Consider the following 23,354-nt stretch of genomic DNA (forward strand, 5'->3'; position numbering starts at 1 on the left):
CCAGGTAAGTATGCTTGAAACTGAAGCTTCCTAACCATCACTACAAACATACACATCACCTCACTCAGGTGTCTTGTAAACAACACATCACACATATTCCATTTCAGTTCAAACATGTATATACTTCCTTGTACATGGCACTACATCCACACGTTCGCTTTATGCAAAGATTATTGACAGGAAAAACGAGACAGAAATGGCTTTATTTGCATTTTATTCTGCATAGACATGCACCTTGCGCCAGGTACCCAGGGGAGGTAACTTCCATGTCAACACCCAAGTTTCCTTCCGGGTCCTATCTTTCTCCTTAGGAGCTACTCAGCAAAAACAACACAACAACAATAGCAACAACATCATCATCAACAACAACAACAACTGAACATGTCATGATAGTCAAACAGAATGTAAAAAAAGGCATTTCTATTTTTGATTTTTTTTCCAGGGGAGAGCGTGAACGCAGTCCCCCACACTTATAAATTGCGCACCCGAGTCGTCCACATTTGGGACGATCGCAGTGGTCAACCAAGCCGATGTGCAATGGAAAGGTCTCGCCCCGGGCCCACAGCCCGTAGAAGAATACCAACCCCACATGCATAAACCCGTCCCAAAACTCCAGAAGGCTTTACATCCAAATTCTTTCTCAACAGTCTCCCCTTCTTTCACACATGCCACATGACTCTCTTGCATAAATAGAATATCTACATTCATTCTCTTCCATTCCTCACACAGCACACGCCTTCTGGTCCCACCCCTTAAAACGGCACAATTAATTGTTGCAAATCTATACATTATTAAAAATTGATAAATAGCAAGTACAAATATATACACCTACAAACTGTACGTCAAACAACATTGACAGAACTACATTTAAGGCCCTGCATGAAACTGTATAAACGCTTGAATACATGATAATGAAACTGAACATAATACTTACAATACTTGAGCTGAAATCCCGGCCAAATGCCGTTTAACCACACATAAACTATAATCCGTAATTAGAATCCAGGGACATATCCAAATCGTCATCCGAAGTACACAAGAACACATAAGGGAATTAGGTAGTTACACTCCCAGGGCTCCCAGAAACATCTGAATCATTAGTGTCAACAGTCATCGTATCTGAAGCGGTACGTGCTGACTTCTCCAGTGTCTTTATAGGAGATGATGTTCTTTTTCTCCCTGTACCTTCTGAAGGGCCACTGTCCATCTTCGATATGGTTCTGTCTTCTGCTATCGCCAGCGGTTGAATCTCTGGTTGACCAGTTTCTTGGCCACTGGTCTCGGATGGTGAGTCCTGTGAGGGTGACCTTTCCTCTGGGGGGATAAAGTAGGGTGTGTTCTCTGCACCCTTTGAAGCTGACCAGTCATGTTCAGGATTTGTATTAAGATCCTGGTCTAGTTCTTTGTCTAGTTCTTCTGGCTCGTCCACATACGATGAATCTTTTCCTTTGTTCTTTCTTTTAACCATGTCTGCGTATGATGACGTTAATCCCTTAGGGGCCAAAGGCTGCAATGTCCTAGATCGGTTGATACACTCTCTTCTCACATGACCGACCTCCTCACACTTTAAACACAGAGGAGGTCGGCCAGGCACTGTAAAAAGAAGTTGGAAATTCGATGCATCCGATGAAACCACGTGTAACAAGTGAGGAATTTTCCTAACTTCTTCATGGGAACATTCGATGATAACTGCATATGTCCCAAGTAGAATGCCCTCCATTCCTTTATCCGAACACCTTTCCTCTTTAATTGACAGTACTTTGCCAAATGGATACAGCAGTCTTGCCAGGAAAGGTTCTCCAAATTCTTCCGGGAGCCAGTGCACCCTCACTAAGGAACGCACTCTGTTTACAAGAGAAAATTCCACAACTAGTCTTGGCTGCAGCCTCTGGAACTTTAAATCATGTAACTTCTGACCGGCTTCCTCAGTGCTGAGGGTCACAAACCATTCATTACCTTTCTCTCTCCTGGAAATCCTCTCCACTGTTCCTGGTCCACAAATTAAGGTAACGTATCTTAAAATATCCACTCTGTTCACTTTGAATCTGTCTACATCCGTGAATGTCAGCCTAACTACACGGCTTCTCACATCCAGGTCTGTTTCATTAATCCTTGGACCACTGTTGATCGTAACAATGGACGACATCCTGATGCACACAAATGGGGGGAGTTCCGAAGACAGAGGACTAAGTCCAGCCACCCCGTAGACCTGTGAAACGAAAAGATTCTCAAAATACTTACAGACACTGTTAAGCCTGTGCCAGGTAAGTATGCTTGAAACTGCAGCTTCCTAACCATCACTACAAACATGCACATCACCTCACTCAGGTGCTTTGTAAACAACACATCACACATATTCCATTTCAGTTCAAACATGTATATACTCCCCTGTACATGGCACTACATTCACACGTTCGCTTTATGCAAAGATTATTGACAGGAAAAACGAGACAGAAATGGGTTTATTTGCATTTAAGGCTGCCTAGACATGCACCTGACGCCAGGTACCCAGGGGAGGCAACTTCCATGTCAACACCCAAGTTTCCTTCCGGGTCCTATCTTTCTCCTTGGGAGCAACTCGGCAAAACAAACACAACAATCACAACAACAACTACAACTGAACAGGTCATGATAGACAAATAGAATTAAAAAAAGGCATTTCTATTTTTGATTGTTTTTTTCCAGGGGAGAGCGCGAACGCAGTTCCCCACACTTATAAATTGCGCACCCGAGTCGTCCACATTTGGGATGATCGCAGGGGTCAACCAAGCCGATGTGCAATGGAAAGGTCTCGCCACGGGACCACAGCCTTGCGGTTTTTTTTTTGGTTGGTTTTTTTAATAAAGTTTATTTACATTTAAATGGCTCTAAGAAGAATGCTCCCCAGACACCTTGAATGATAGCAATGGACATGATAAAACATACTTTAAATGAAAATGGTGATGAGGAAAGGAATGATGATTAAAAGAAAAGGTGCCTGGGTCCTAATAGTCTATCCATATAACTTAATTTCACATGGGATGGTAGACTATAGTGTCGGGGTGATTACAAAACTAAAGGTGGAAATTACGTACAATAATATAATTATATATATGATATTCTTCATAAACAGTCTTTATAGTTAGAAATTAAAATGTAAATTCCACCTTATTATTGTTGACGTTGCAGAACAATGAACACTGTACCCAGTAAAGATTAAATAAATTGTCAGGCAAACGGGCTTTGTCAACTACGATACGAAATCGTAACCTTTCCAAAAAATGGGCGACAATACTTTCCTTTGTCACCCCTTTCCTACCATTTTTTACATGACACCTATCAACCCAAATCTGATGCTTGGCCAAACACACCAGGTACACCATGACGCTTTTCCGATATTGACCATGACAAAAGGATAACTGATTAAACTGAATATTATTAGCATTTAAATCCATCAAGCCAAAAGATAAATCCAAAACCCATTTGCTGACGATATTCCACAAAGTAGAGACCATATTGCAATTGTAAAATAGATGCTCAACAGACTCATTTTCATTGCTAAAAGTACATTTTTTAATGAGGGAATGGCGTTTGCAAAAAAGAGTAAAGTTAGTTGGGACAATGTCATGAAGAAGACGCCAGGAGAATTTTTTAACAAGGGGATCTATGAATGAGTCGTTGAGCATTGTGAAGGCGGATTTAAATTGTACGTTAGAAAAATACTTAAAGATAGCAGGCTCTGTACATACATGGGCAATCAACAGTTTATAAAATACACCACTTTTTACAGGGACACTCCAATCATAATCAGGATAAAACGAATTAAAATATCTATATGAGTCTAACACTTTTTTATAATAGGGAGGGATATATGCAGAGTATGGCGTTAAATTTGAAGCGAATTCAGGTTTGATATGCTTCAGTGAAAAGCCAATCCAGTAGAGCGCAAAACAGGAATATTTACACTTGACTATTATTAATGATTTTATATAAATGGTAAAGACGTAAAGCATGCAGACGAGAAGAAATATGGGGAAAGTTAACACCTCCAACATCTATATTATTATATAAAATAGTCCTAGAGAGAGGTTCAAATAGATGGGATTCCCAAAAATAATCAAATGCTACTCATGTGAAAATATCAACAAAGTGCTTGGGCATGTACAACACAGATGCAACATACCACAGCTTTGACATGGCCATGACGTTACAGATTACAGATTTACCATATACTGATAAAAATCTGTCTTTAAATGCAAAATTTAGAACCCTGTGGAATTTGGTTAAAATTTTGTTCCAATTATCATCAGGAGTGACATTCTTACCAAAAACTACCCCCAAAATTTTACATGAGTCGGGCCATGATATACCAAAAGGGTGGTCGGCCGAAGAACACCATTTCCCAAAAGATATGGCTTTGGTTTTAGCCATGTTCAAACGAGCACCAGTACCACGAGCATACCACTCACTCACTTGAAGCAAACGTCTGACGCTCATCTCATTCGCACAAATACCAGTCCCGTCATCAGCATAGGCAGATATTTTGGCTTCTTCGTTAACACCGGGAATTTTTATGCCCTTAATTAATTTATTAAGAGGCTGACCAGGTTGATAAACTCTGGACCAAACCCATACTGATGTAAGGCCTTGAACATGAATTCATGGTTTACCCGATCAAAAGCCTTTTCTTGATCAAGACAAACAAAGACCACAGAATCTCCTTTTTGCTCCACATAATCAACTATATTTCGTAGAAGATGTATGTTGTCTGCTATTGATCTGCCTCTGATAGAACATGTCTGATCAGGATGCACGATCTCAGCAATAACTGATGACAACCGGCTTTGTACAACTCTAGATAATATTTTGTAATCTACGTTTAACAGACTAATAGGGCGCCAATTTCGTAACAATTGAGGATTTTTAGGGTCCTTACATAACAGAGAGATACATCCTAGTTTTTGCGAATTGCTAAGAGTACCCTATTTTATTGATAAATTATAAATGTGTACTAAAATATCTTGAAGTAATGGCCAAAACGTTATGTAAAACTCTTTACTTAAACCATCCAACCCTGGGGCTTTATTGTTATCCATCCCTTTTAAAGCAAATAAAATCTCCTCTTTTGTCACAGCTCCCTCTAGACTATCAGCTGAAGCGCTATCCAAGAAAGGCAAGTCCTCAATAAATTCTGAACAGTAAAAATCATCAATTTCCTCAGGGGTATATAAGTTTTCATAGAACTCCCTGCAATAGTTACGAATAGAATCATTTTTGTCATAGATTTCAGAACCATTCTCCAAAACACGAATGATTTTATCTCCAGAGCGCTTAAATTCAGACTTTAAGAAATGTTTAGATGGTTGTTCATTATTTTCTAAGACTTGCACTCTGGAGCGGATTGCACTTCCTTGTACCTTATTATAATGAAAGTCATAAAGTTGTAATTTGATCGCTTTTAACTGCTCTACATACTCCCCAGGGCTCTGACTTTCTGCAGTTAGCAGATCTCTGTATCGCCTTTGAAGCTGCTGTAAAATCTGTCTTTTATTGGCAGCTGACTTTTTCCCATACCCCAAAACAAAAGTTTTAATTTGAGCTTTAAAGCTATCCCAGTCCGAAAGAGACAAATCAGCCTGAACATGTAAACATTCCCAAAATTTCTGAAATTCCGACACAAATGATTTGTCTTTGAGCAAGGAATTATTAAATTTCCAATAACCAGGTCCTACAGAGATGCAATCAACAACCTCCAAACCTAGAACACAATAATCGTGATCAGAAATGGAACATGGCTGAACATCACAACTTTTGACAGCCGGTATTAATGGAGCAGAGATATAAAATCGATCTAGCCGACAGCTAATATTTCCACCTCGCCACGTTGTCCTAACTTTAGTTTTATGTAAATCCCGAAAAGGGTCTATTAATTTATATAAATTTAGGTAACGCTTCAAAATAGTTGCCCCCCCAGTACCACAATTTGGATTCCCGCCAATTTTGTCCAAAACAGTAGATAAAACACAATTAAAATCTCCCCCAAGAACAACAAGACGGCGAGTAACAAAATAATTTTCTAAAGATAATAGGAAATCCCGTCTCTCTGAGTAATGGTTTGGTGCATAAGTATTTATAAGCCTAAAACAATTATTATCTATATCAATATCTAAAACAAAGAGCCTGCCGTCAAAATCATAATGGAAATGTACAATATTAAAATTTAATTTATGAGATAATAAAATGCCAACTCCACGTGCATTTCCGGTACCAAAACTCCAGAAGGCTTTACATCCAAATTCTTTCTCTACAGTCTCTCCTTCTTTCACACAGGCCACATGACATTCTTGCATAAATAAAATATCAACATTCATTCTCTTCCACTCTTCACACAACACACGCCTTCTGGTACTACCCCTTATCCCCGCACAATTTATCGTAGCAATCTTATACATTAGAATTTATGTAGAATAATTTGGTGGATATCACCAAACAAACACAATAATAAATGATGATGAAACATAAGTTACATAACAATCTATTGTTGTAAAAGCAGCATATGAATAAAATATTAACACGCAATATACATACCAAAAGGGGATCCCAGCAAACGCCGTATATAGTAAATTGCTGATCCATAATCGTAATCCAAGGGCATATCCATATCGTCAACAGAATACAATAACACATAAATCCAATATCCATAATCATTGTCCTGGGGCATGTCCAAATCGTTAACATTTTGTTAGCACACATATCTGGGTCTGTTATGTGATACTGTCTGTTGCACTTGATTCGTCTGTATCAATGTCAATGGCCTGTGTATGATTTTCCCAGTTGTTGGCTTCTCTTCTTAGTATGTCTCTACGTGTGTCTCTCACCATTTTTGCTCCAATGTTTTTATTATTTGGTGAACGAGGTCGTTTTCTCTGGGGGCCCTCCTGAGTAAGCAGGTTCACATTCGTAACATTGATCTGCGAATCTTCTGGCACATCCTCCACTGGCACATCCTCCACTGGCACATCCTCAATATTCTCATTTTCGACCTCTGACCAGTCATTCTTAGCACCAATGGCATTTTCAATGTCCTTCCGTATCTCTTCCTCGGTCTCCTCTACCGCTTCTGTATCCACATCTGCTTCCTCATCCACATGCGATCTCTGTTCTTTTCTTCCGGTTGCCAGGGCCTCTGAGTAAGATTTCCTAAAGTGTGGTTTTGTTGAGACTTTCTGAGTTCCTGGCCATTCTCTCCTCAAGTGCCCCACAACTTGACACTTTAAACACAAGGGTGGTCTTCCTGCCATCGTGAATAGCAAAGGGAAACATCTGGTCGGTGTTTCGAAATTCACTAGGTGGGGAATTCCGGATACCTCTTCATTTCTCATCTCCATGATGACATTGTACGATCCTAAAAGGCACCCCTCATCAAAAGTGTTCTTACTAATTTCCTCCTTAGCTGAGATAACTGTCCCATAATCCTGAAAGAATCTTTCCAAAAAGGTACCTCCAAATTCTTCGGGTAGCCAGTGCACCCTCACAGACACCTTTACCTTGTCAACTAGGGAGAAGTGCACCCCGAGATTTGATGTTAAGTCATGGTAGCTTTCTGCATGAAGTTGGTTGGCAAGCTTCTCAGATGAGACGGTCACAAACCATTCAGTAACCTTCTCCCTTCTGGACAGTCTTCTGACGCTATCTGCTCCGAAGGTTTTAGTCAAAAAGGTGTACAACTTCGATCTCGTCACTGAAAATCTCTCGGGTCCAACAAACTCCAGCTTCACTACTTGCTTCCTGATGTCCATTGTGGTCTCAGAGCTCCTAGGACCATTCCTAGAGAAACGAATCGGATCCATGACTAACAAAATGAGGGGAGTCTGAAGACGTAGGAACAAGTCCTGCCCGCTCGTCGACCTGTGAAAGAAAAATCAATTCTCGAATACTTCCTGCTGATCGCTGTAAAGCCTGTGCCAGGTAAGTATGCTTGACACTGCAGCTTCCTAACCATCGCTACAAACATGCACATCACCTCACTCAGGTGTGTTTTAAACAACACATCACACATATTCCGTTTCTGTTCAAACATGTATATACTCCCCTGTACATGGCACTACATTCACCCGTTCGCTTTATGCAAAGATTATTGACAGGAAAAAACAGACAGAAATGGCTTTATTTGCATTTTAGGCTGCATAGACATGCACCTGACGCCAGGTACCCAGGGGAGGCAACTTCCATGTCAACACCCAAGTTTCCTTCCGGGTCCTATCTTTCTCCTTGGGAGCTACTCGGCAAAACAAACACAACAATCACAACAACAACTACAACTGAACATGTCATGATAGACAAATAGAAAGAAAAAAAGGCATTTCTATTTTTGATTGGCTTTTCCAGGGGAGAGCGCGAACGCAGTCCCCCACACTTATAAATTGCGCACCCGAGTCGTCCACATTTGGGATGATCGCAGGGGTCAACCAAGCCGATGTGCAATGGAAAGGTCTCGCCCCGGGCCCACAGCCTTGTTTGTTTTTTTTTGTTTTTTTTTGTTTTTAATAAAGTTTATTTACATTTAAATGGCCCTAAGAACAATGCTCCCCAGACACCTTGAAGGATAGCAATGGACATGATAAAACATACTTTAAATGAAAATGGCGATGAAGAAAGGAATGATGATTAAAAGAAAAGGTGCCTGGGTCCTAATAGTCTATCCATATAACTTATTTTCACATGGGATGGTAGACTATAGTGTCGGGGTGATTACAAAACTAAAGGTGGAAAGTACATACAATAATATAATTATATATATGATATTCTTCATAAACAGTCTTTATAGTGATCAATTAAAATGTAAATTCCACCTTGTTATTGTTGACGGTGCAGAACAATGAACACTGTACCCAGTAAAGATTAAATAAATTGTCAGGCAAACGGGCTTTGTCAACTACGATACGAAAACGTAACCTTTCCAAAAAATGGGCGACAATACTTTCCTTTGTCACCCCTTTCCTACCATTTTTTACATGACACCTATCAACCCAAATCTGATGCTTGGCCAAACACACCAGGTACACCATGACGCTTTTCCGATATTGACAATGACAAAAGGATAACTGATTAAACCGAATCTTATTAGCATTTAAATCCATCAAGCCAAAAGATAAATCCAAAACCCATTTGCTGACGATATTCCACAAAGTAGAGACCATATTGCAATTGTAAAACAGATGCTCAACAGACTCATTTTCATTGCAAAAAGTACATTTTTTAATGAGAGAATGGCGTTTGCAAAAAAGAGTAAAGTTAGTTGGGACAATGTCATGAAGAAGACGCCAGGAGAATTTTTTGACAAGGGGATCTATGAATGAGTCGTTGAGCAATGTGAAGGCAGATTTAAATTGTACATTAGAAAAATACTTAAAGATAGCAGGCTCTGTACATACATGGGCAATCAACAGTTTATAAAATACACCACTTTTTACAGGAACAGTCCAATCATAATCAGGATATAACGAATTAAAATATCTATATGAGTCTAACACTTTTTTGTAATAGGGAGGGATATATGCAGAGTGTGGCGTTAAATTTGAAGCGAATTCGGGTTTGATATGCTTCAGTGAAAAGCCAATCCAGTAGAGCGCAAAACAGGAATATTTACACTGACTATTATTAATGATTTTATATAAATGGTAAAGACGTAAAGCATGCAGACGAGAAGGAATATGGGGAAAGTTAACACCTCCAACATCTATATTATTATATAAGATAGTCCTAGAGAGGGGTTCAAATAGATGGGATTCCCAAAAAAAGTCAAATGCTACTCGTGTGAAAATATCAACAAAGTGCTTGGGCATGTGCAATACAGATGCAACATACCACAACTTTGACATGGCCATGACGTTACAGATTACAGATTTACCATATACTGATAAAAATCTGTCTTTAAATGCAAAATTTAGAACCCCGTGGAATTTTGTTAAAATTTTGTTCCAATTATCATCAGGAGTGACATTCTTACCAAAAACTACCCCCAAAATTTTACATGAGTCGGGCCACGATATACCAAAAGGGTGGTCGGCCGAAGAACACCATTTCCCAAAAGATATGGCTTTGGTTTTAGCCATGTTCAAACGAGCACCAGTACCACGAGCATACCACTCACTCACTTGAAGCAAACGTCTGACACTCATCTCATTCGCACAAATACCAGTCCCGTCATCAGCATAGGCAGATATTTTGGCTTCTTCATTAACACCGGGAATTTTTATGCCCTTAATTAATTTATCACTCCTCACTTTAATAGCAAAAGGTTCAAAAACTAAAACATATAGCAAAGGGCTTAGGCTGCAGCCTTGCCTGACCCTCCTTCTCACGGGGAATGTATCCGAGAGATTACCATTTACCAACACTGTACTTTGGACATTATTGTATAACAGGCTGACCAGGTTGATAAACTCTGGACCAAACCCATACTGATGTAAGGCCTTGAACATGAATTCATGGTTTACCCGATCAAAAGCCTTCTCTTGATCAAGACAAACAAAGGCCACAGAATCTCCTTTTTGCTCCACATAATCAACTACATTTCGTAGAAGATGTATGTTGTCTGCTATTGATCTGCCTCTGATAGAACATGTCTGATCAGGATGCACAATCTCAGCAATAACTGATGACAACCGGCTTTGAACCACTCTAGATAATATTTTGTAATCTACATTTAACAGACTAATAGGGCGACAATTGCGTAACAATTGAGGATTTTTAGGGTCCTTACATAACAGAGAGATACATCCTAGTTTTTGTGAATTGCTAAGAGTACCCTATTTTATTGATAAATTATAAATGTGTACTAAAATATCTTGAAATAGTGGCCAAAACGTTATGTAAAACTCTTTACTTAAACCATCCAACCCCGGGGCTTTATTGTTATCCATCCCTTTTAAAGCAAATAAAATCTCCTCTTTTGTCACAGCTCCCTCTAAACTATCAGCTGAAGTCCTGTCCAAGAAAGGCAAGTCCTCAATAAATTCTGAACAGTAAAAATCATCAATTTCCTCAGGGGTATATAAGTTTTCATAGAACTCCCTGCAATAGTTACGAATCGTTTCATTTTTGTCATAGATTTCAGAACCATTCTCCAAAACACGAATGATTTTATCTCCAGAGCGTTTAAATTCAGATTGTAAGAAAAATTTAGAAGGTTGTTCATTATTTTCTAAAACTTGCACTCTGGAGCGGATTGCACTTCCTTGTACCTTATCATAATGAAAGTCATAAAGTTGTGATTTGATCGCTTTTAACTGATCTACATACTCCCCAGGCCTCTGACTTTCTGCAGTTAGCAGATCTCTGTATCGCCTTTGAAGCTGCTGTAAAATCTGTCTTTTATTGGCAGCTGACTTTTTTCCATACCCCAAAACAAAAGTTTTAATTTGAGCTTTAAAGCTATCCCAATCCGAAAGAGACAAATCAGCCTGAACATATAAAGATTCCCAAAATTTCTGAAATTCCGACACAAATGATTTGTCTTTGAGCAAGGAATTATTAAATTTCCAATAACCAGGTCCTACAGAGATGCAATCAACAACCTCCAAACCTAGAACACAATAATCGTGATCAGAAATGGAACATGGCTGAACATCACAACTTTTGACAGCCGGTATTAATGGAGCAGAGATATAAAATCGATCTAGCCGACAGCTAATATTTCCACCTCGCCACGTTGTCATAACTTTAGTTTTATATAAATCCCGAAAAGGGTCTATTAATTTATATAAATTGAGGTAACGCTTCAAAATAGTTGCCCCCCCAGTACCACAATTTGGATTCCCGCCAATTTTGTCCAAAACAGTAGATAAAACACAATTAAAATCTCCCCCAAGAACAACGAGACGGCGAGTAACAAAATAATTTTCTAAAGATAATAGGAAATCCCTTCTCTCTGAGTAATGGTTAGGCGCATAAATATTTATAAGCCTAAAACAATTATTATCTATATCAATATCTAAAACAAAGAGCCTGCCGTCAAAATCATAATGGAAATGTACAATATTAAAATTTAGTTTATGAGATAATAAAATGCCAACTCCACGTGCATTTCCGGTACCAAAACTCCAGAAGGCTTTACATCCAAATTCTTTCTCTACAGTCTCTCCTTCTTTCACACAGGCCACATGACATTCTTGCATAAATAAAATATCAACATTCATTCTCTTCCACTCTTCACACAACACACACCTTCTGGTACTACCCCTTATCCCTGCACAATTTATCGTAGCAATCTTATACATTAGAATTTATATAGAATAATTTGGTGGATATCACCAAACAAGCACAATAATAAATGATGATGAAACATAAGTTACATAATCTATTGTTGTAAAAGCAGCATATGAATAAAATATTAACATGCAATATACATACCAAAAGGGGATCCCAGCAAACGCTGTATATAGTAAATTGCTGATCCATAATCGTAATCCAAGGGCATATCCATATCGTCAACAGAATACAATAACACATAAATCCAATATCCATAATCATCGTCCTGGGGCATGTCCAAATCGTTAACATTTTGTTAGCACACATATCTGGGTCTGTTATGTGATACTGTCTGTTGCACTTGATTCGTCTGTATCGACGTCAATGGCCTGTGTATGATTTTCCCAGTTGTTGGCTTCTCTTCTTAGTATGTCTCTACGTGTGTCTCTCACCATTTTTGCTCCAATGTTTTTGCTATTTGGTGAACGCGGGCGTTTTCTCTGGGGGCCCTCCTGAGTAAGCAGGTTCACATTCGTAGACATACTACTCCCATTGATCTGAGAATCCTCATTCATAGCTGTCTCATCCTCCACTGGCACATCCTCAACTGGCACATCCTGAGTACTCCCTGAATCATCTCCCTGAATTACTGGCACATGTTCTGAAGACCCAGTGTGAACTGGCCCTGTCTGAATGGGTTCTTCATCTGGAGGCTGAGTCCCCTTCTCCTTCTCCTTCTCCTCTGTCGGGTTCTGATGTGACCAATCCTCCCTTGCTGCTGCTTCCTCCATCTCCTTCATCTCCTTCTCAATTTCCTCTTCGTCATCTCTATAGGTGCTTGCCTGTTTATTGTTAGTCACCGCATCAGAGTATGATTTCCGGGCAGGCCGATAGGAGGTAACTGGTACTTGCATCTTAGCACTCCCTGAACATTCCTTTCTGACATGTCCTACCTCATGACATTTCAGACAAAGGGGGGTTCTTCCGGCCAATGTGAACAATAAAGGAAAGGCACTACTTCGTCCAGTGATATTCACAAGGTGTGGGATCAAAGCAATGTCTTCATAGTTCATCTCTAACAGCACATTATATGATCCCATAAAGCAGCCCTTGTCGAACTCCTCTTTGCTAACGTCTTCCTCCACATTTATAACTTTTCCGTAGTCCGCAAAGAATCTTGTCAAAAATGCACATCCGTATTCTTCAGGTAGCCAATGAACTCTCACTGATGTTCTCACTTTGTTGATGAGGGAGAAGTAAACACTTAATTTTTGTGACAACTCTTTAAAACCTTCTTCGTGGAGCTCTTCAGCCAACTCCTCTGAATCCAAAGTTAAAAACCATTCTGTGGCTTTATCCCTCCTCGTCAGTCTATTGATACTGTTTCCAAGGAATCCATACAGGAAGGTGAAGAGCTTGTACCTTGTTACGGAAAACCGGTCTGGGCCAACAAAATCCAACTTGATGACCCTTCTCCGGATGCTGGGTGTTGTCTCGGATTTCCTTGGGCCATTACCTGAGCTTATAATGGCTGCCATAATGCACAATACGAGATGGGGGGAGTCCGAAGACAAAGGACAAGATGTCCTGCCCGCCCGTAGACCTGTTTGGAAAAAAATATATTACTGCTCGATACTTTCCTGCTGATCGCTGTAAAGCCTGTGCCAGGTAAGTATGACTGAAACTGCAGCTTCCTAACCATCGCTACAAACATGCACATCACCTCACCCAGGGGAGGCAACTTCCATGTCAACACCCAAGTTTCCTTCCGGGTCCTATCTTTCTCCTTGGGAGCTACTCGGCAAAACAAACACAACAATCACAACAACTGAACATGTCATGATAGACAAATAGAATGAAAAAAAGGCATTTCTATTTTTGATTGATTTTTCCAGGGGAGAGCGCGAACGCAGTCCCCCACACTTATAAATTGCGCACCCGAGTCGTCCACATTTGGGATGATCGCAGGGGTCAACCAAGCCGATGTGCAATGGAAAGGTCTCGCCCCGGGCCCACAGCCTTGCGGATCACTGTAAAGCCTGTGCCAGGTAAGTATGCCTGAAACTGCAGCTTCCTAACCATCGCTACAAACATGCACATCACCTCACTCAGGTGTGTTTTAAACAACACTTCACATATATTCCGTTTCTGTTCAAACATGTATATACTTCCCTGTACATGGCACTACATTCACCCGTTCGCTTTATGCAAAGATTATTGACAGGAAAAAACAGACAGAAATGGCTTTATTTGCATTTTAGGCTGCATAGACATGCACCTGACGCCAGGTACCCAGGGGAGGCAACTTCCATGTCAACACCCAAGTTTCCTTCCGGGTCCTATCTTTCTCCTTGGGAGCTACTCGGCAAAACAAACACAACAATCACAACAACTGAACATGTCATGATAGACAAATAGAATGAAAAAAAGGCATTTCTATTTTTGATTGGTTTTTCCAGGGGAGAGCGCGAACGCAGTCCCCCACACTTATAAATTGCGCACCCGAGTCGTCCACATTTGGGATGATCGCAGGGGTCAAGCAAGCCGATGTGCAATGGAAAGGTCTCGCCCCGGGCCCACAGCCTTGCGGATCACTGTAAAGCCTGTGCCAGGTAAGTATGCCTGAAACTTACTTACTTACTTACTTTGTAGATTTAACGTGCGCTTTCCGACTGATGCGTATTTCGCACACGGGCCCGGCCAGGCCATTTAATGTGTTTCCGAAAGGGGCGAAAGTTGTGTGTGCAACCCAAGAGGGGGCTTTAGGGGTTGCTTATATAGAATTTGGGAATTTTGAGATTTGGAATAGATGCCGATGGGGTAAGGGAGGAGAACTAAGGGAGCTGGGTATGGTGGATTTTTGTGTGTTTATGTAATTTTGATTTGGTGGATTATAGTGTTTTTAGATGCGTTTTATTAGTTCCGTTTTGATTAAGAATACGCCTAAGGCCTTGAAGTTTTCTAGTTTATTTTGTGGGTTTAGTATTGCTTCTAGAGTGAGAGCCTGGTTTAGATTGAGGGTGGTTTGTAATGCGGTTCGATGTGTTAGGTAGTGTGTGCAGTAGATGAGTGCGTGTTCTGGGGTTTCTAGTTGTTTGCAGTGTGGGCAGTTACCTGTAGTATGTTTTTTTATTTTTTTTAGGTGGTTATTTAGGTTGGTGTGTCCTGTTTGGAGTTTAGTGATTACTCTGTCGATTTTTTTTGATGGATGGTGAATTTTTGGTTTGGTTAGTGGTTTGCTGAGTACTTTTTTGATTTGGCTATTTGAGTTTAGATATAGGTTATGCCATGTTTTGGTGATTTTTTGCTTATTTACACTTTTAATTTCTGATTTTGAGATGGGTAAGTTTAAGCTTATTTCTGGGATTTTGAGGGATAGTTTAGCTGCCTTATCGGCGTTTTCATTACCGTATATTCCTACGTGGGCGGGTATCCACAAGAAAGTTATTTGTTTGCCTGCGTTAGTTAGGTCGTTGGAGCTTTTAAGTATTACATTTATTAATTTAGGTCGGTTTTTGGTATTTTTGTTTTTGAGGGCTTGCAGTCCACTTAGGGAGTCGGTAAGTACTAGTATTTTATTGTGGTTTTTGGATTCTTGACTATGGAGGGCTGAGGCCATGCCCATTAGTTCTGCCGTGAATATTGATTGGTTGTTTGGGAGTCGGAAGGATTGTGTAGTTTTAGTTGGTTGTGTGGTATGGACTCCGAAACCTGTGTGTTTGGAGGTCGGATCTGAAGATCCGTCCGTGTAAATGTGACACCAATTTGGCCAATTTTCGTGTATGTATGCTAGTGTGGTGGTTTTAGCTATGTTTGGGTCGGTTTGTTTATTTATTTGGCTAGCTAGTGTTGTGTCTATTTTGGGTATTTTAAGTTTAGGGGTGAAGATATTTGATTGTTTGCAGTTTTGTTTAAGATTTTTAATTTGGTGTTCATTTAGGTAGTTTGTTATTCTTTGAGATATTGGGGTAAGTAAGGGGTGTTTACGAGCTAGAGCTTGGTTTTTGGGGCTGATATTTTGGTTTATTAGGTTTTGGATGAGAGGGTTTGATTGGGATGCGGCCCAGAAATTTAAGCTTAGCTGTTCCCTGCGTAGACTTAGTGGCATTTCTCCTGTTAAGGCCTGGAGTGAAGTGTAGGAGGTGCCATGTTGGGTGCGTGTAATTAGTTTGAGAGCCTGATATTGTATTGAGTCAAGTTTTTTAGATAGAGAGTTGTTTAGGGTGTTGTATATGGCGCAGCCGTAGTCTAGTTTTGATCTAATTAGTGATATGTAGAGTGAGAGGAGGGTATCTTTGGAGGCTCCCCAGTTTGAGCCAGTTAGGCATCTTAGGGTGTTTAGGTCTTTACTGCATTTAGTTGTTAGGTTTTGGATGTGAGCATCCCAGGTGAGATGTTGATCGAAGATAAGTCCTAAGAATTTGGTTTGTTTTTGAAATTTGATTGTTTGGTTGTTTAGCTGGAGAATTAGGGAGGCGGGTTTCATGTTTTTATGTTTGAATACTATTCCTGTTGTTTTTTCTGAGTTAAGGGAGAAGCCCTTAAATGGCAGAGTAAATTCTGGGCCATATTAATACTTTTTGTGCGGATCCAGAGGGCTCCATCATCCGCGAATTTGGATGTGTTTACTTTAGGGGATAGGCCCTCGAAGAGATCGTTTATCATTATATTAAAGAGTGTGGGGCTGAGGATACTGCCCTGGGGAGTGCCATTTTCTAGGGGACACTGGTCCGATAGAGTATGGTCTATCCCCACTGTTATTTTACGTTCGTTTAGAAAGTCCTGAATGTAGTTTATTATTTGTCCTTTTAGTCCTATTTTTTTAAGTTTTTGTATTAGCCCGTTGTGCCAAATCATGTCGAATGCTTTGGAGAAATCCAGAAAGATGCCTGTTGTGTATTGTTTGTTGAGTTGTCCCGTCTTTATGTCCTGTTCTAGTCGGGCGAGATTATCTAAGGTTGAGCGGCCAGGAGTGAAACCGCTTTGATCTGTGTTTATGATGTTATTTTGAGTTAAGTAGTGTTGTAGTCTATTTTTGGCCATAGATTCCATTACTTTACATAGGTTTGAGGTTAGGGATATTGGTCTATAAGAATTTGCCTGGTTAGTTGGTTTATCGGGTTTAGGGATAGGGATGACTAGTGCCTGTTTCCAGGGAGTTGGTACCTGTCCGTTTTGATAGATTAGGTTATATAGTTTAAGTAGTGCCTGGAGTAGGTTGGGGGGGAGTTTTTTGATTATTTGGTAGGATGTTAGGTCTAGTCCTGGGGCAGTTCCCTTTTTCCTATTTTGGAGTACGTACTGGAGTTCTTCCATTGAGTAAGGTTGGTTTATTTCGAGGTTATCATTATTTGGTACTTTAGTAGGTTTGGCTTCTGCTTTAAGTTTTTGTTGGAATTTTTCGCTGAAGTTATTGTTGCTGCTTATGGCCGAGAAGTGGTTTGCTAGGTTATTTGCCTTTTCGGTAGGGTTGGTTGAATTGTTTATGTTGGGTGTTTTTTTGTGACGTTTTAAGCCTCTAATGGCGTGGATTTTTCGCCAGACTGTTCTGGCATCTGTGCGATTATTTACTCCTTCACAAAATAATTTCCAATCTTTGGTTTTAGCTATTTTGACTAGTTTTTGGACCTTGTGGTTTAGTTCGTGAGCTACCGTTATATGGTTATGGTCGCGTTTGGCTCTATTGAAGGCTGTTTTACGTTTGCGTCTAGTTTGTTCTATTTCCTCGTTCCACCATGGTACCGAGGGTTTGCCTACGTTATTTGTTTTATAAGGTATTGATGCTTTGGCTGCGTTAATTATGTAGTCTGTTAGGTTTTTGCAGTGGATTTCTGGGTCCTTATTTTCTAGTTTGGTTAGGTTGGCTTGGTTGCAGATATCCTGAAATTTGTCCCAGTTAGCTTGGTTATAGTTGAATTTTGGTTCTAGGTTTTCTGTTTGGGTAGGAACGTTTGTATTGCCTATGGTAATGTTTATAGGGAAGTGGTCACTACCTAGTGGGGCGTCGTGAACTTCCCATTGAGTACTTTGGGCCAGATCTGGGGTGCATATGGTTAGGTCGATAGCCGACATTTTATGGTTTTTCTTATCGTATCTAGTTGGTTGGTTATTGTTTAGGAGTACAAGGTTATTTGTTTCTATCCATTCAGAGATTAGTTTGCCATGATTATCTATTTTTTCATCTATGCTCCAGGTGGGGTGGTGAGCGTTAAAGTCTCCTAGGAATATAGTTGATTTATTGCTTATTTGCAGTAATTTGTTTAGGTCCTCAGCTTGAATTTTTTGTTCTGCCCAGTGGTATACGTTAATGATGTTTATTTTTTGGTTTTTGAGAGTTATTTGGATGCCGTTTGCTTCTAGGTTTGGTGTGTTCATTTTGATTTCTTCATAGTTAATGTCTTCTCTGATTAGTATTATTAATCCTCCTGCGGCTCTAGCGGTTTTAGGTTTGGCTCGGTCTGTTCTAACTGAGTTGTAGTTTGGTAGAGTAAATTTAGATTTTTTTGAGAATTTGGTTTCTTGGATACAGGCAATGTGCGGACCCTTATCTTGTTTAAATTTTGCTTTTAGTTCGTGCCTGAAACTGCAGCTTCCTAACCATCGCTACAAACATGCACATCACCTCACTCAGGTGTGTTTTAAACAACACTTCACATATATTCCGTTTCTGTTCAAACATGTATATACTTCCCTGTACATGGCACTACATTCACCCGTTCGCTTTATGCAAAGATTATTGACAGGAAAAAACAGACAGAAATGGCTTTATTTGCATTTTAGGCTGCAGGGACATGCACCTGACGCCAGGTACCCAGGGGAGGCAACTTCCATGTCAACACCCAAGTTTCCTTCCGGGTCCTATCTTTCTCCTTGGGAGCTACTCGGCAAAACAAACACAACAATCACAACAACTGAACATGTCATGATAGACAAATAGAATGAAAAAAAAGGCATTTCTATTTTTGATTGGTTTTTCCAGGGGAGAGCGCGAACGCAGTCCCCCACACTTATAAATTGCGCACCCGAGTCGTCCACATTTGGGATGATCGCAGGGGTCAAGCAAGCCGATGTGCAATGGAAAGGTCTCGCCCCGGGCCCACAGCCTTGCTGATCACTGTAAAGCCTGTGCCAGGTAAGTATGCCTGAAACTGCAGCTTCCTAACCATCGCTACAAACATGCACATCACCTCACTCAGGTGTGTTTTAAACAACACTTCACATATATTCCGTTTCTGTTCAAACATGTATATACTTCCCTGTACATGGCACTACATTCACCCGTTCGCTTTATGCAAAGATTATTGACAGGAAAAAACAGACAGAAATGGCTTTATTTGCATTTTAGGCTGCATAGACATGCACCTGACGCCAGGTACCCAGGGGAGGCAACTTCCATGTCAACACCCAAGTTTCCTTCCGGGTCCTATCTTTCTCCTTGGGAGCTACTCGGCAAAACAAACACAACAATCACAACAACTGAACATGTCATGATAGACAAATAGAATGAAAAAAAAGGCATTTCTATTTTTGATTGGTTTTTCCAGGGGAGAGCGCGAACGCAGTCCCCCACACTTATAAATTGCGCACCCGAGTCGTCCACATTTGGGATGATCGCAGGGGTCAACCAAGCCGATGTGCAATGGAAAGGTCTCGCCCCGGGCCCACAGCCTTGCGGATCACTGTAAAGCCTGTGCCAGGTAAGTATGCCTGAAACTGCAGCTTCCTAACCATCGCTACAAACATGCACATCACCTCACTCAGGTGTGTTTTAAACAACACTTCACATATATTCCGTTTCTGTTCAAACATGTATATACTTCCCTGTACATGGCACTACATTCACCCGTTCGCTTTATGCAAAGATTATTGACAGGAAAAAACAGACAGAAATGGCTTTATTTGCATTTTAGGCTGCATAGACATGCACCTGACGCCAGGTACCCAGGGGAGGCAACTTCCATGTCAACACCCAAGTTTCCTTCCGGGTCCTATCTTTCTCCTTGGGAGCTACTCGGCAAAACAAACACAACAATCACAACAACTGAACATGTCATGATAGACAAATAGAATGAAAAAAAAGGCATTTCTATTTTTGATTGGTTTTTCCAGGGGAGAGCGCGAACGCAGTCCCCCACACTTATAAATTGCGCACCCGAGTCGTCCACATTTGGGATGATCGCAGGGGTCAAGCAAGCCGATGTGCAATGGAAAGGTCTCGCCCCGGGCCCACAGCCTTGCTGATCACTGTAAAGCCTGTGCCAGGTAAGTATGCCTGAAACTGCAGCTTCCTAACCATCGCTACAAACATGCACATCACCTCACTCAGGTGTGTTTTAAACAACACTTCACATATATTCCGTTTCTGTTCAAACATGTATATACTTCCCTGTACATGGCACTACATTCACCCGTTCGCTTTATGCAAAGATTATTGACAGGAAAAAACAGACAGAAATGGCTTTATTTGCATTTTAGGCTGCATAGACATGCACCTGACGCCAGGTACCCAGGGGAGGCAACTTCCATGTCAACACCCAAGTTTCCTTCCGGGTCCTATCTTTCTCCTTGGGAGCTACTCGGCAAAACAAACACAACAATCACAACAACTGAACATGTCATGATAGACAAATAGAATGAAAAAAAAGGCATTTCTATTTTTGATTGGTTTTTCCAGGGGAGAGCGCGAACGCAGTCCCCCACACTTATAAATTGCGCACCCGAGTCGTCCACATTTGGGATGATCGCAGGGGTCAACCAAGCCGATGTGCAATGGAAAGGTCTCGCCCCGGGCCCACAGCCTTGCGGATCACTGTAAAGCCTGTGCCAGGTAAGTATGCCTGAAACTGCAGCTTCCTAACCATCGCTACAAACATGCACATCACCTCACTCAGGTGTGTTTTAAACAACACTTCACATATATTCCGTTTCTGTTCAAACATGTATATACTTCCCTGTACATGGCACTACATTCACCCGTTCGCTTTATGCAAAGATTATTGACAGGAAAAAACAGACAGAAATGGCTTTATTTGCATTTTAGGCTGCATGGACATGCACCTGACGCCAGGTACCCAGGGGAGGCAACTTCCATGTCAACACCCAAGTTTCCTTCCGGGTCCTATCTTTCTCCTTGGGAGCTACTCGGCAAAACAAACACAACAATCACAACAACTGAACATGTCATGATAGACAAATAGAATGAAAAAAAAGGCATTTTTATTTTTGATTGGTTTTTCCAGGGGAGAGCGCGAACGCAGTCCCCCACACTTATAAATTGCGCACCCGAGTCGTCCACATTTGGGATGATCGCAGGGGTCAACCAAGCCGATGTGCAATGGAAAGGTCTCGCCCCGGGCCCACAGCCTTGCGGATCACTGTAAAGCCTGTGCCAGGTAAGTATGCCTGAAACTGCAGCTTCCTAACCATCGCTACAAACATGCACATCACCTCACTCAGGTGTGTTTTAAACAACACTTCACATATATTCCGTTTCTGTTCAAACATGTATATACTTCCCTGTACATGGCACTACATTCACCCGTTCGCTTTATGCAAAGATTATTGACAGGAAAAAACAGACAGAAATGGCTTTATTTGCATTTTAGGCTGCATAGACATGCACCTGACGCCAGGTACCCAGGGGAGGCAACTTCCATGTCAACACCCAAGTTTCCTTCCGGGTCCTATCTTTCTCCTTGGGAGCTACTCGGCAAAACAAACACAACAATCACAACAACTGAACATGTCATGATAGACAAATAGAATGAAAAAAAAGGCATTTCTATTTTTGATTGGTTTTTCCAGGGGAGAGCGCGAACGCAGTCCCCCACACTTATAAATTGCGCACCCGAGTCGTCCACATTTGGGATGATCGCAGGGGTCAACCAAGCCGATGTGCAATGGAAAGGTCTCGCCCCGGGCCCACAGCCTTGCGGATCACTGTAAAGCCTGTGCCAGGTAAGTATGCCTGAAACTGCAGCTTCCTAACCATCGCTACAAACATGCACATCACCTCACTCAGGTGTGTTTTAAACAACACTTCACATATATTCCGTTTCTGTTCAAACATGTATATACTTCCCTGTACATGGCACTACATTCACCCGTTCGCTTTATGCAAAGATTATTGACAGGAAAAAACAGACAGAAATGGCTTTATTTGCATTTTAGGCTGCATGGACATGCACCTGACGCCAGGTACCCAGGGGAGGCAACTTCCATGTCAACACCCAAGTTTCCTTCCGGGTCCTATCTTTCTCCTTGGGAGCTACTCGGCAAAACAAACACAACAATCACAACAACTGAACATGTCATGATAGACAAATAGAATGAAAAAAAAGGCATTTCTATTTTTGATTGGTTTTTCCAGGGGAGAGCGCGAACGCAGTCCCCCACACTTATAAATTGCGCACCCGAGTCGTCCACATTTGGGATGATCGCAGGGGTCAACCAAGCCGATGTGCAATGGAAAGGTCTCGCCCCGGGCCCACAGCCTTGCGGATCACTGTAAAGCCTGTGCCAGGTAAGTATGCCTGAAACTGCAGCTTCCTAACCATCGCTACAAACATGCACATCACCTCACTCAGGTGTGTTTTAAACAACACTTCACATATATTCCGTTTCTGTTCAAACATGTATATACTTCCCTGTACATGGCACTACATTCACCCGTTCGCTTTATGCAAAGATTATTGACAGGAAAAAACAGACAGAAATGGCTTTATTTGCATTTTAGGCTGCAGGGACATGCACCTGACGCCAGGTACCCAGGGGAGGCAACTTCCATGTCAACACCCAAGTTTCCTTCCGGGTCCTATCTTTCTCCTTGGGAGCTACTCGGCAAAACAAACACAACAATCACAACAACTGAACATGTCATGATAGACAAATAGAATGAAAAAAAAGGCATTTCTATTTTTGATTGGTTTTTCCAGGGGAGAGCGCGAACGCAGTCCCCCACACTTATAAATTGCGCACCCGAGTCGTCCACATTTGGGATGATCGCAGGGGTCAAGCAAGCCGATGTGCAATGGAAAGGTCTCGCCCCGGGCCCACAGCCTTGCTGATCACTGTAAAGCCTGTGCCAGGTAAGTATGCCTGAAACTGCAGCTTCCTAACCATCG

General features: G+C 41.2%; 10 non-coding genes and 3 pseudogenes across 10 annotated transcripts; all 13 read right to left on the reverse strand.

The window, feature by feature from the left end:
- Positions 1-439: 439 nt before the first annotated feature.
- LOC139461474 (U1 spliceosomal RNA) lies at positions 440-578 on the reverse strand (annotated as a pseudogene).
- Positions 579-2,682: 2,104 nt separating this feature from the next.
- On the reverse strand, positions 2,683-2,823 carry LOC139461475 (U1 spliceosomal RNA; annotated as a pseudogene).
- Positions 2,824-8,364: 5,541 nt separating this feature from the next.
- Positions 8,365-8,502, reverse strand: LOC139461471 (U1 spliceosomal RNA; annotated as a pseudogene).
- A 5,621-nt stretch (positions 8,503-14,123) lies between these two features.
- On the reverse strand, positions 14,124-14,287 carry LOC139461490 (U1 spliceosomal RNA). The gene has a single exon (XR_011652972.1). It is a non-coding gene; the product is annotated as a U1 spliceosomal RNA (small nuclear RNA).
- A 400-nt stretch (positions 14,288-14,687) lies between these two features.
- LOC139461455 (U1 spliceosomal RNA) lies at positions 14,688-14,851 on the reverse strand. The gene has a single exon (XR_011652946.1). It is a non-coding gene; the product is annotated as a U1 spliceosomal RNA (small nuclear RNA).
- A 4,356-nt stretch (positions 14,852-19,207) lies between these two features.
- LOC139461444 (U1 spliceosomal RNA) lies at positions 19,208-19,371 on the reverse strand. The gene has a single exon (XR_011652935.1). It is a non-coding gene; the product is annotated as a U1 spliceosomal RNA (small nuclear RNA).
- A 401-nt stretch (positions 19,372-19,772) lies between these two features.
- LOC139461502 (U1 spliceosomal RNA) lies at positions 19,773-19,936 on the reverse strand. Its single transcript, XR_011652983.1, has one exon. It is a non-coding gene; the product is annotated as a U1 spliceosomal RNA (small nuclear RNA).
- Positions 19,937-20,337: 401 nt separating this feature from the next.
- Positions 20,338-20,501, reverse strand: LOC139461445 (U1 spliceosomal RNA). The gene has a single exon (XR_011652936.1). It is a non-coding gene; the product is annotated as a U1 spliceosomal RNA (small nuclear RNA).
- A 401-nt stretch (positions 20,502-20,902) lies between these two features.
- Positions 20,903-21,066, reverse strand: LOC139461513 (U1 spliceosomal RNA). The gene has a single exon (XR_011652994.1). It is a non-coding gene; the product is annotated as a U1 spliceosomal RNA (small nuclear RNA).
- A 401-nt stretch (positions 21,067-21,467) lies between these two features.
- On the reverse strand, positions 21,468-21,631 carry LOC139461396 (U1 spliceosomal RNA). The gene has a single exon (XR_011652890.1). It is a non-coding gene; the product is annotated as a U1 spliceosomal RNA (small nuclear RNA).
- Positions 21,632-22,032: 401 nt separating this feature from the next.
- Positions 22,033-22,196, reverse strand: LOC139461408 (U1 spliceosomal RNA). Its single transcript, XR_011652901.1, has one exon. It is a non-coding gene; the product is annotated as a U1 spliceosomal RNA (small nuclear RNA).
- A 401-nt stretch (positions 22,197-22,597) lies between these two features.
- LOC139461419 (U1 spliceosomal RNA) lies at positions 22,598-22,761 on the reverse strand. The gene has a single exon (XR_011652912.1). It is a non-coding gene; the product is annotated as a U1 spliceosomal RNA (small nuclear RNA).
- Positions 22,762-23,162: 401 nt separating this feature from the next.
- Positions 23,163-23,326, reverse strand: LOC139461446 (U1 spliceosomal RNA). The gene has a single exon (XR_011652937.1). It is a non-coding gene; the product is annotated as a U1 spliceosomal RNA (small nuclear RNA).
- Positions 23,327-23,354: the final 28 nt, after the last annotated feature.

Source organism: Haliotis cracherodii, unplaced genomic scaffold (assembly GCF_022045235.1).
Source record: "Haliotis cracherodii isolate W230 unplaced genomic scaffold, xgHalCrac1.p SCAF_14, whole genome shotgun sequence".
NCBI classification, from domain to species: domain Eukaryota; kingdom Metazoa; phylum Mollusca; class Gastropoda; order Lepetellida; family Haliotidae; genus Haliotis; species Haliotis cracherodii.